We start from the raw sequence: 8,654 nt of genomic DNA, 5'->3' as shown, positions 1-8,654 counted from the left end.
ATTTACTTATTTATTTAAATTTTTATATCAAATTTTTAAAGCATTATTCAAATAGTAAAAAATGGAAACAACCCAAATGTCCACCAATTTATGGACACCAATGACTAAACAAATGTCATATATTCATACAATGAAATATTCTGTTATAAAAAGGAATGGGCTACTGACACATACTACAACATGAGTGAACCTGAAAACATGCTAAGTGAAAGAAGTTGGACACAAAAGCCCACATACAATTGTACAATTGTACAATTCCATTTATATGAAATGTTCAGAATAAGCAAATCCAGAGAAAGCAGATTAGTGATTACCAGTGTTGGTAGGGAGTGGGGACAGGAAGTGACTTCTAAATAGGTATGAGGTTTCTTTTTGGGATGATGAGAATGTTCTGGAATTAAATAGTAGCGATTGTTTCCATGCTGTCAGTGTACCAAAAGCCACTAGATTGTATACTTTAAAGTGGTTACAATGTTAAATTTTATGTTAGGTGAACTTTACCTCAATAAAAAACCCCACAAGGCTGATAGGGAAATAGAGTTGAGATACAACACTCATAAACTTCTCAGTGACACATAAAAACAGGTAGGAATGTAATTTAAAACACAGACAATAATCTAGTAAAATTGGTATCACAGCTTTACACATGTTAAATGATTAAGGAATGAATAATACTATGGTACACATGGTAATTTACCTTGAAAAATACCTGAGGTTTGCATGTAGGAGTAGGTGCTTACATTCCCACTAGGCTTGCCTGCTTTGGCTCTACACCCACTACCATACATGTGCCAGAGGAAGAAAACAAAAGAATAAGAGACAAGAAAGAAAAAATACAAAACAAGCTGAGAGGAAATGGGAATATTAGAGAGAGTTTAAGGCAGGAGCCATAAGTCCATTAGAAAGCTTAGAGCTGGAGAGTTTTGGGGTAGTGGTGACAGAAGAATCATTTGAAATCAAAAGGAAGCTTATAACACCAGATGTGGATGGGAGGATGTGGTAGGCCAATATACTTACCATGTGTGCGTGGATGCATTTTACATATTCCTACACAGCTCCATTCATTTGGGTGCAGTTTTCTGCATTCATCTAATGGTTCCAGTTGGAACAAATTTAGATTTTCAAAACATGCATTAAAGTAGAACTGACTACATTATAACAGTCTTTCATATAGTTAGGAGTTTTTTATATTACCCTAAAACTCAACAAATTCTTAAAGATTAGCTTTGGTGTAGAATCTTAAGCCATATTAATAAGGTTTTCACATTCTGTTACATTAAAATTCATGGCCTATCTTGTACTTTGAATAGATTGTTTACCCATGCATGATATTATATCATCTTTTGGCCACTTGGAAAGTATTGGTTCACTGAGTTACTAGCAAAATGAATCCAACTATATTTTTTTAAAAAGGATTGTATTTCATAAGTAGAATTTTCCTAGGTGGAAGTTTCCTTCAACATATAAAAATAAATCAACATAATACACCATATTAATAGAATAAAGGACAAAAAATGCATGATCATTTTAGTAGACAAAGAAAAGCATTTGACAAAATCCAACACCCTCTTATACTAAAATAACATTCAACAAATAAGAAATAGAAAGAAATTTTCCCAACTTGATAGAGGACATCTACAAAAACCCACAGGTAACATTATCCTTAATGGTAAAAAACTGAAAACTTCCCCCCCAAATCAGGAACAGAGTAAATATGTCTCTCTTACCATTTCAGCATTCAACATGCAATTCAACATTGTACTAGAGATTTAGCCATCATAATTAAGTAAGAAAGGGAAATAAAGGGTATCCAAATTGGAAAGAAGAAGTAAAACTATCTGTATTTGTAGAAGACATGATCTTACATATGGAAAATCCTAGGAAAATATGAAAGAAAAAAATTATTAGAGCTAATAAACAAGTTCAACAAGGTTTCAGCATACAATAAAATTATGCAATTATGCAGTTAGTTATATTTCTATATACTAGCAATAAACAATCTGAAATAAAATTTTTAAAAATTCCATTTAGGATAGCATCAAAAAGAATAAAATTGTTACAAATAAAATAAACAAAAGGAGTTCAAGATTTGTACTCTGATAACTACAAAACGTCATTGAAAGAAATTAAAGACTTAATAAATGGAAAGGCATCCTATGTTCAAGGACTGAAAGACTTGATATTGTTAACATGGCAACATTCCCCAAATTTGGGGCAAAACTACATAGTCAATGCAGTTCCAGCTTTCTTTTCTTTTTTCTTTTCTTTTCTTTCTTTCTTTCTTTCTTTCTTTGCAGAAACGGACAAGCTGATTCAAGAATTCAGGGAAAAATGGAAGAGACCCAGATAGCCTAAAAAACTTTAAAAAAGAACAAAGATGAAGGACTCATCTTACCAATTTCAAAACTTACTACAAAGCTATAATATTCAAAACAGTATAGTAGGGCACTAGAAGAGAATTGAAAGTGCAGGAATAAATTTCACATTTATAGTCCATTGATTTTCTTTTTTTTAAAGTTCATTTATTTATTTTGAGAAAGAGAAAAAGGGCACAAGCAGGGGAGGAGCAGAGAGAGAAGGAGAGAGACATAATCCCTAGCAGGCTCCTCACAGTAAGCGCAGAACCTGATGCAGGGCTTGAACTTAAAAACTGAGAGATCATGACCTGAGTGGAAATCAAGAGTCTGACGTTTAACCCCCCTATAATCAACTGATTTTCAACAATTTTCCAAGAATATTCAATGCAGAAAGAATAGCCTTTTTAACAAATGGTGCTGGTACCATTAGCTATCCATGGGCAAAAGAAAAAAGTTGGACCCCTACCTCACACAATACACAAAAATTAACTCCAAATGGATAAAAGATCTAAATTTAAGGGCAAAATATAAAACTCTTAGGAGAAAATATAGACATAAGCCTTTGTAACCTTGGGTTAGACAATGGTTTCTTACATATGACACACCAAAAGCACAAGAACAACATAAGGAAATAAATAAATAGAAATTCATCAGGTGTAAACATTTTTGTGCTTCAAAAATCTATCAAAAAAGTTAAAAGGCAATCCATAGAATGGGAGAATATATTTGCAAATCATACATGTGATAAGGAGCTAGCATCCAGAATATAAAAGACCTCTTGCAACTCAACAATAAAAACGTAAATATTGCAATTGAAAAATGGGCAAATACTTTGAATAGTCATTCTTCAAAGATGGTATACATATGGTCAAATAAGCACATTAAGAGATGCTCAACAGCAGTAGTCATTATGGAAATACAAATCAAAACCACAATGAGATACCACTACGCACCATCACACTATAATAATAAGTGGCTATAATCAAAAAGTTGAAAAATAACAAGTATTGGCTAAAATGTGGAGAAACTGGAGCCTTCTTCCATGCTGGTGAGAATGTAAAATGGTACAACTGCCTTCGAAAACAACTCCTCAAAAGATTAAACAGAGCAACCCTGTGATCGATCAATTCCACTCATATATGTGTACATCCAAGAGAAATAAAAACATATGTCCATACAAAAACTTGTATGCAAATGCTCATAGCAGCATTATTTATAGTATCCCCAAAGTGGAAACAAGTCAAATGTCTGTCAACTGATGAATGGATAATGTATGGTACATCTATATAATATTATTTGGCAGTAAAAACAAATGAAGTAATGATACATGCTACAACCTGGATAAGCATTGAAAAGATTATGCTAAGTAAAAAAATATATTCATAGAAAGCAAATTATTAAGTGAATCTATTTATACAAAGTGCGCATTATAGGCAAATCTGTAGAAATAGAAAATAGATTAATGGTTGTCTAGGGTTGAAGGTTGAAGAGGAAATGGGGAGGGACTGTTAATGGGTACAGAATTTTTTATCTGGGTGATTAAAATGTTCTGAAATTAGGAGTGCTTGGGTGGCTCGGTCGGTTGGGTGTCCGACTTCGGCTCAGGTCATGATCTCACGGTCTGTGAGTTCGAGCCCCGCGTCGGGCTCTGTGCTGACAGCTCAAAACCTGGAGCCCGTTTAGGATTCTGTGTCTCCCTCTCTCTCTGCCCCTTCCCTGTTCATGCTCTGTCTCTCTCTGTCTCGAAAATAAATACACGTTAAAAAATAATTTAAAAAAATGTTCTGAAATTAGATTCTGGGGTTTACACAATTCTGTAAATACACTAAAAGCCATTAGATTGCACACTATAAAAGAGTTAATTTTATAATATGTAAATCATATCTCAATAAACAATAAAGACTATAGTGATCTTAGGAGTTAGCAATGGATCATTTATAAATACATAATACTTTACATATCTTATTATCAACTTTTCATAAGTGGACTACACAAAAAGATCGGAGAAATAACATAGACATAGACAACGCATCTTGATTTCAATAAGTAATTTGACTTAATCATTTCTCTTTTATTTATTCACTAATTCATTTTATGCTGCAATTTCCATGTGCCTGAAGTATGTTGGCTTTTTGAGACCCATTGATCAATATGACACAATTCATCATGAACTAGCCTATTAATTAAAAACTATTTTGTAAATTAGGAAAAGGAAGCTCAGAGGGGTTAAATAACTGGCCCAACATCACACAGATAGTAAGTAACAAAGCAAGGATTTGAACTGAGTTATAGTGTTCCATGACATCACACTACTAACAGCAGCATGCTTATAGGTAAGAATAGTTAACCCTGTAATTAGGGAGAGTCACAAAGGGTTGGATAACTGTATGCAAACAATATTAATTCATGGGCTGATTTCAACCTGGGATAATACCCCCAGAGTGGTCAAAGGGTTCTTTCCATGGCAAAATTCTATTTGATAGCCTTATCAACAACATAAATGAAGACACAAAAGGCAAGCTGACCACATTTGCTGTTGACACAAAGCTGGAAATGATAGTTGATATGCTCAAAGAAAGAATTGGGATTCAAAAAGATTTCATCAGACTGGAACTACAGACTGATATTAATACGGGATGCAGGGAGAACTGGCTTAACAGAAATTCACATGAAAAAGACTTGGATATTTAATTGAGAGCAAGCTCAATATGATCCAAAGGTGTGAGCCAAAAAAGCTAAGGCATTCTTATCCTGCATTAAAAGAAATGTAGTGTCCAGGAAAAGGAATACAATTGTACTTCTGGTCATTGCTCTTGCCAGACATATTCTGACAAATATACTCAACATTTTTTCCAGCTATTATTAAGAAGAGTATTGACAAAGTGGGTTGTGTTCAGAGGAGAGTGAAACTGTGTCACGTGAAGAACTGGAGATGTTCAGCTTAACATGAAGACTTGGACAGTGTGCAGTGGAGGTGAGAGAAGAAAAGTGAAATAGCTATTTTCAAAGATTTGAAGGGATATCTTAGGGCTGATGGTTAAATCTAATTCTGTTTACTCCAACAGACAGAACTAGGACCAAATGAGACAATAAAATTGCATAAATTATTTGCAAACAATTGAAATTGAGGAACATAGAATAATCTACATTATTCAAGAAGCGTCTGGATGACCACTCATAAATTGGAGATTCTTGGAACTTCACTGAAGTTTGGACTCAAGAACCTGTAAGATCCATTTGAACTAAAAAAGCCAGTAACAATAATAATAATAATAATGATTATTATTATTACATCACCTAATATGTATTAAGAAAGCTACTATAGTAAATATTCTATATGCACTATTATATTTAGCCCTAAGAAGATCTTAATGAAATATTTTATTATCCCCATTTTATCACCAAGGAAACTGGGGCCTTAGACAGGCAGAGTAACTTTCCCAAGGATAAACGCCTTGTAAGTGCCAGAGCTTGCATTCAAACTCAGGGTGCAATGATTTCAGAGCCTTACATCTTAAATGCTCTCCTAAAAACATTTAATCTCTATGTTATTTAGTGAGCTATAATTGATTGTGATCGTGACATAATTTGGTCCAAATTCTATTTGTTCAGAATGAACATATATTGGAGGGTACTGTATTGTTAGACATCTGAATAATTCAAGGTCAACAGGAACTCTTACCTTTGTGGAGAGTAAATGCTTGTCCAGTGGAATTTCAGGATTGACACGCTCAATGTTTAAAAAAGCAAACAGCTTAGCTCATATTTTCATTCTTGGATTATTTTAAATGATGCAGTGCCAGAGTACACAAAAGCAGATAGCTTGGTTTCAGATTTTCATTCCTGAATTGGGATTTCAATATGCATGCCATGCTGGCAGATGCCTATGAAAGAATGGAAGGAGTAAGGGATGGAAATTACCGTATTTACTCTTGTGTTAGGCAGGTGACTTTCCTGCAACTTGCATGGTGATTTTAATTTCCTATAAATAGTGAAACAGTGACTAAAAGATGCTAACATGTTGTTTGGAAAAACGTGTGCTTAACTTCAACTTGTAGGTACCATCACAAAGTTTACGTCTTTGAAAGAGAGAAAGGTCAACAGTGTTTGGCTTCAACAAATTATTGTCTAGTTCAGATAACTGAGGTACAGTTAAATCAGAAATAAATTCATGCATTCATCATTCACTTTAGGAAACAGATAAATGAAATTACTATAGGTGTTGATAAGTAGAAGAAATAATATACACCTGGTACTCTCATAAAAGTTAAGAATCTACTTAGATGGGGTGGCCAAGAAAGGACACTCTGAACGGGTGACTTTTCAGCTGAAGCCTGAATGATGGGAAAGAGCCTAAGGGAAGAGCACTTTACTTAGAAGACAGAAGCTGAAAGCCTCTGCGGCGAGAAGGAGGTTAGTATATTCTGGGTACACACAGTACATGTGCTGCTGAAGCGAGCACATATTCTGGGCACACACAGGAGAGAGCAATAGTTCAGATGAGAGATGTCTAGGGCTTAGACTGGGATGATAGCAGTGGAAATCGAGACAAGTGAGTAATCTAGAGGCATATTTTGGAAATTGAAATCAAACCCTAGAATGCACTCTATACATAAATGCAATATCTTCAGTGCATCACACACACACACACACACACACACACACACAAAGTTTTAGATTTCCATTTCTAGTTCTGTACAATCTCAAGAAATCTTTAACACGTTTCAGTCTTTTATCAGATACTTTTGACTATAAACAATTTCTTTTGCTTAATGGGAGTGAAAGAAATTCTCCTTCAAACAATTCACTTCCTATTAGTTAGAAATTCCCTCTCTCTCTTTCCTCTCTCCCTTCTACCCTCCCTGAATTCCTTCCTTCTTGCTTGCCTGCCTGCCTTTCTTCAACTGTATTTGTTTTATGGCTACTGAGCTAGGTATTGGGCCTATGGTTATAAGCCCAATATATATGTAAAACAGTCCTGGTTTCTGCCTTCATGAAGTTTCATTTAATTGGGAACTAATTCACTCAGGACAAAATGTTTATCTATTTTACACTTCTATGTTTTTTAAGCTAGTTAGTGAATGCTTATTAATACCAGGTAGTATTCCTAAGTACTCTGCATGTGTAATCTTAATGAATCTATAAGACAAACACATTTCCATTCTCCTAGTTCTACTAACGAGGGAGCCCATGCACTGGGACGTTACTGGCCCCAAGTACGTGGCAGAGCTGGAGGCGGCACCCAGGTCTCTGGAAGTCTGAGTTCCAATTGTTAATTTCAACGCTTTGTGGTCTAATTCTATTTTACAACCAATGTACCAAATACATAAATAAAAGCACATGAGTGAACAAACAAAAACTTTCTCTGGCTTAACTACAGAGACCCCCTCTTGCTACAGGTATGCTGGCTCCTGGTCTTCCTCTAGTTGGGAGGAGCCTGGAGAAGTTTATAGCTCCCTCTCTCAGGCTCCTCTGGGCTACTCACATTTCAGATATTGTTTTAAGAGAAGTCATAAGATGGAGGTCACGGGGGGTGGGGGTAGTAGTCAATACCAATGACCTACTAGGTAACCCAAATCTCTAACTGATAACCACTCCTTACTCCCAAGCATGGAGGAAAATAGTTACTTTTCTGCATTTTCATTGTCTTAGTTTAATGGTGATCATGTTGAAATGCAGAATTGAGTTTTGTTTCCTGTTTCTTTCTCATGTGCAGCCATGCAAATTTCACTAATGGTATTATGAACTCCATCTGAGATTTGTAGATTCATCTCATGAAGAAAATGTTTTACTAGAATCATAATAATGCAAATTTATATTTCTCCTTGCTTACCACCTCCAGCTCTACTTCACATCATAGTCAGTGATCTGCAAAGGCAAATCAGGTCATATCCCTCATCAGCATGACACTCTCCAATAACTTGCCATCGCACCAATGTCAAAGATCTACTCTTCACTGTGACCTACGTGACCTGGCCTGTACCATCCTTTCTCACTCCACTTTGCAACACCCTCTCCTCAGATTACTACCCTCCAGCTACAGGGTTCTTGGAGTTTCCTCCACTTGAAGTGCTTTTTCTTGAATTCTTCCAATGGCTTTCCATGCTTTAGTTCTTTTATTTCCCCTCCTCAGGAAACTATTCTACAATTATCACACCTACAGAAGATGCCTCTTTTCCAGTCTCTCCAGTGGATTATTCCTGATAAGCCACATGGTTATTGTCTACTTGCTTTTCATCAGTACCACCCACTCAGTGGGAGCAGTCAGTCTCTCTCTCTTCATCCTTAGTATATCTC

The 8,654-nt window shown here is 35.4% G+C and overlaps 1 long non-coding RNA gene across 1 annotated transcript; it reads right to left on the bottom strand.

The window, feature by feature from the left end:
• Nucleotides 1-2,154: 2,154 nt before the first annotated feature.
• LOC115506515 lies at nucleotides 2,155-8,654 on the bottom strand. The gene is made up of 3 exons (XR_003966405.1): nucleotides 8,519-8,654; nucleotides 6,040-6,241; nucleotides 2,155-2,359 (listed from the first exon to the last, which is right to left on the bottom strand). It is a non-coding gene; the product is annotated as an uncharacterized LOC115506515 (long non-coding RNA).

Source organism: Lynx canadensis, chromosome F2 (assembly GCF_007474595.2).
Source record: "Lynx canadensis isolate LIC74 chromosome F2, mLynCan4.pri.v2, whole genome shotgun sequence".
Classification (NCBI taxonomy): Eukaryota; Metazoa; Chordata; class Mammalia; order Carnivora; family Felidae; genus Lynx; species Lynx canadensis.
The sequence above is the reverse complement of the archived record's forward strand: the minus strand, read 5'-3'. Positions and strand labels throughout refer to the sequence as shown.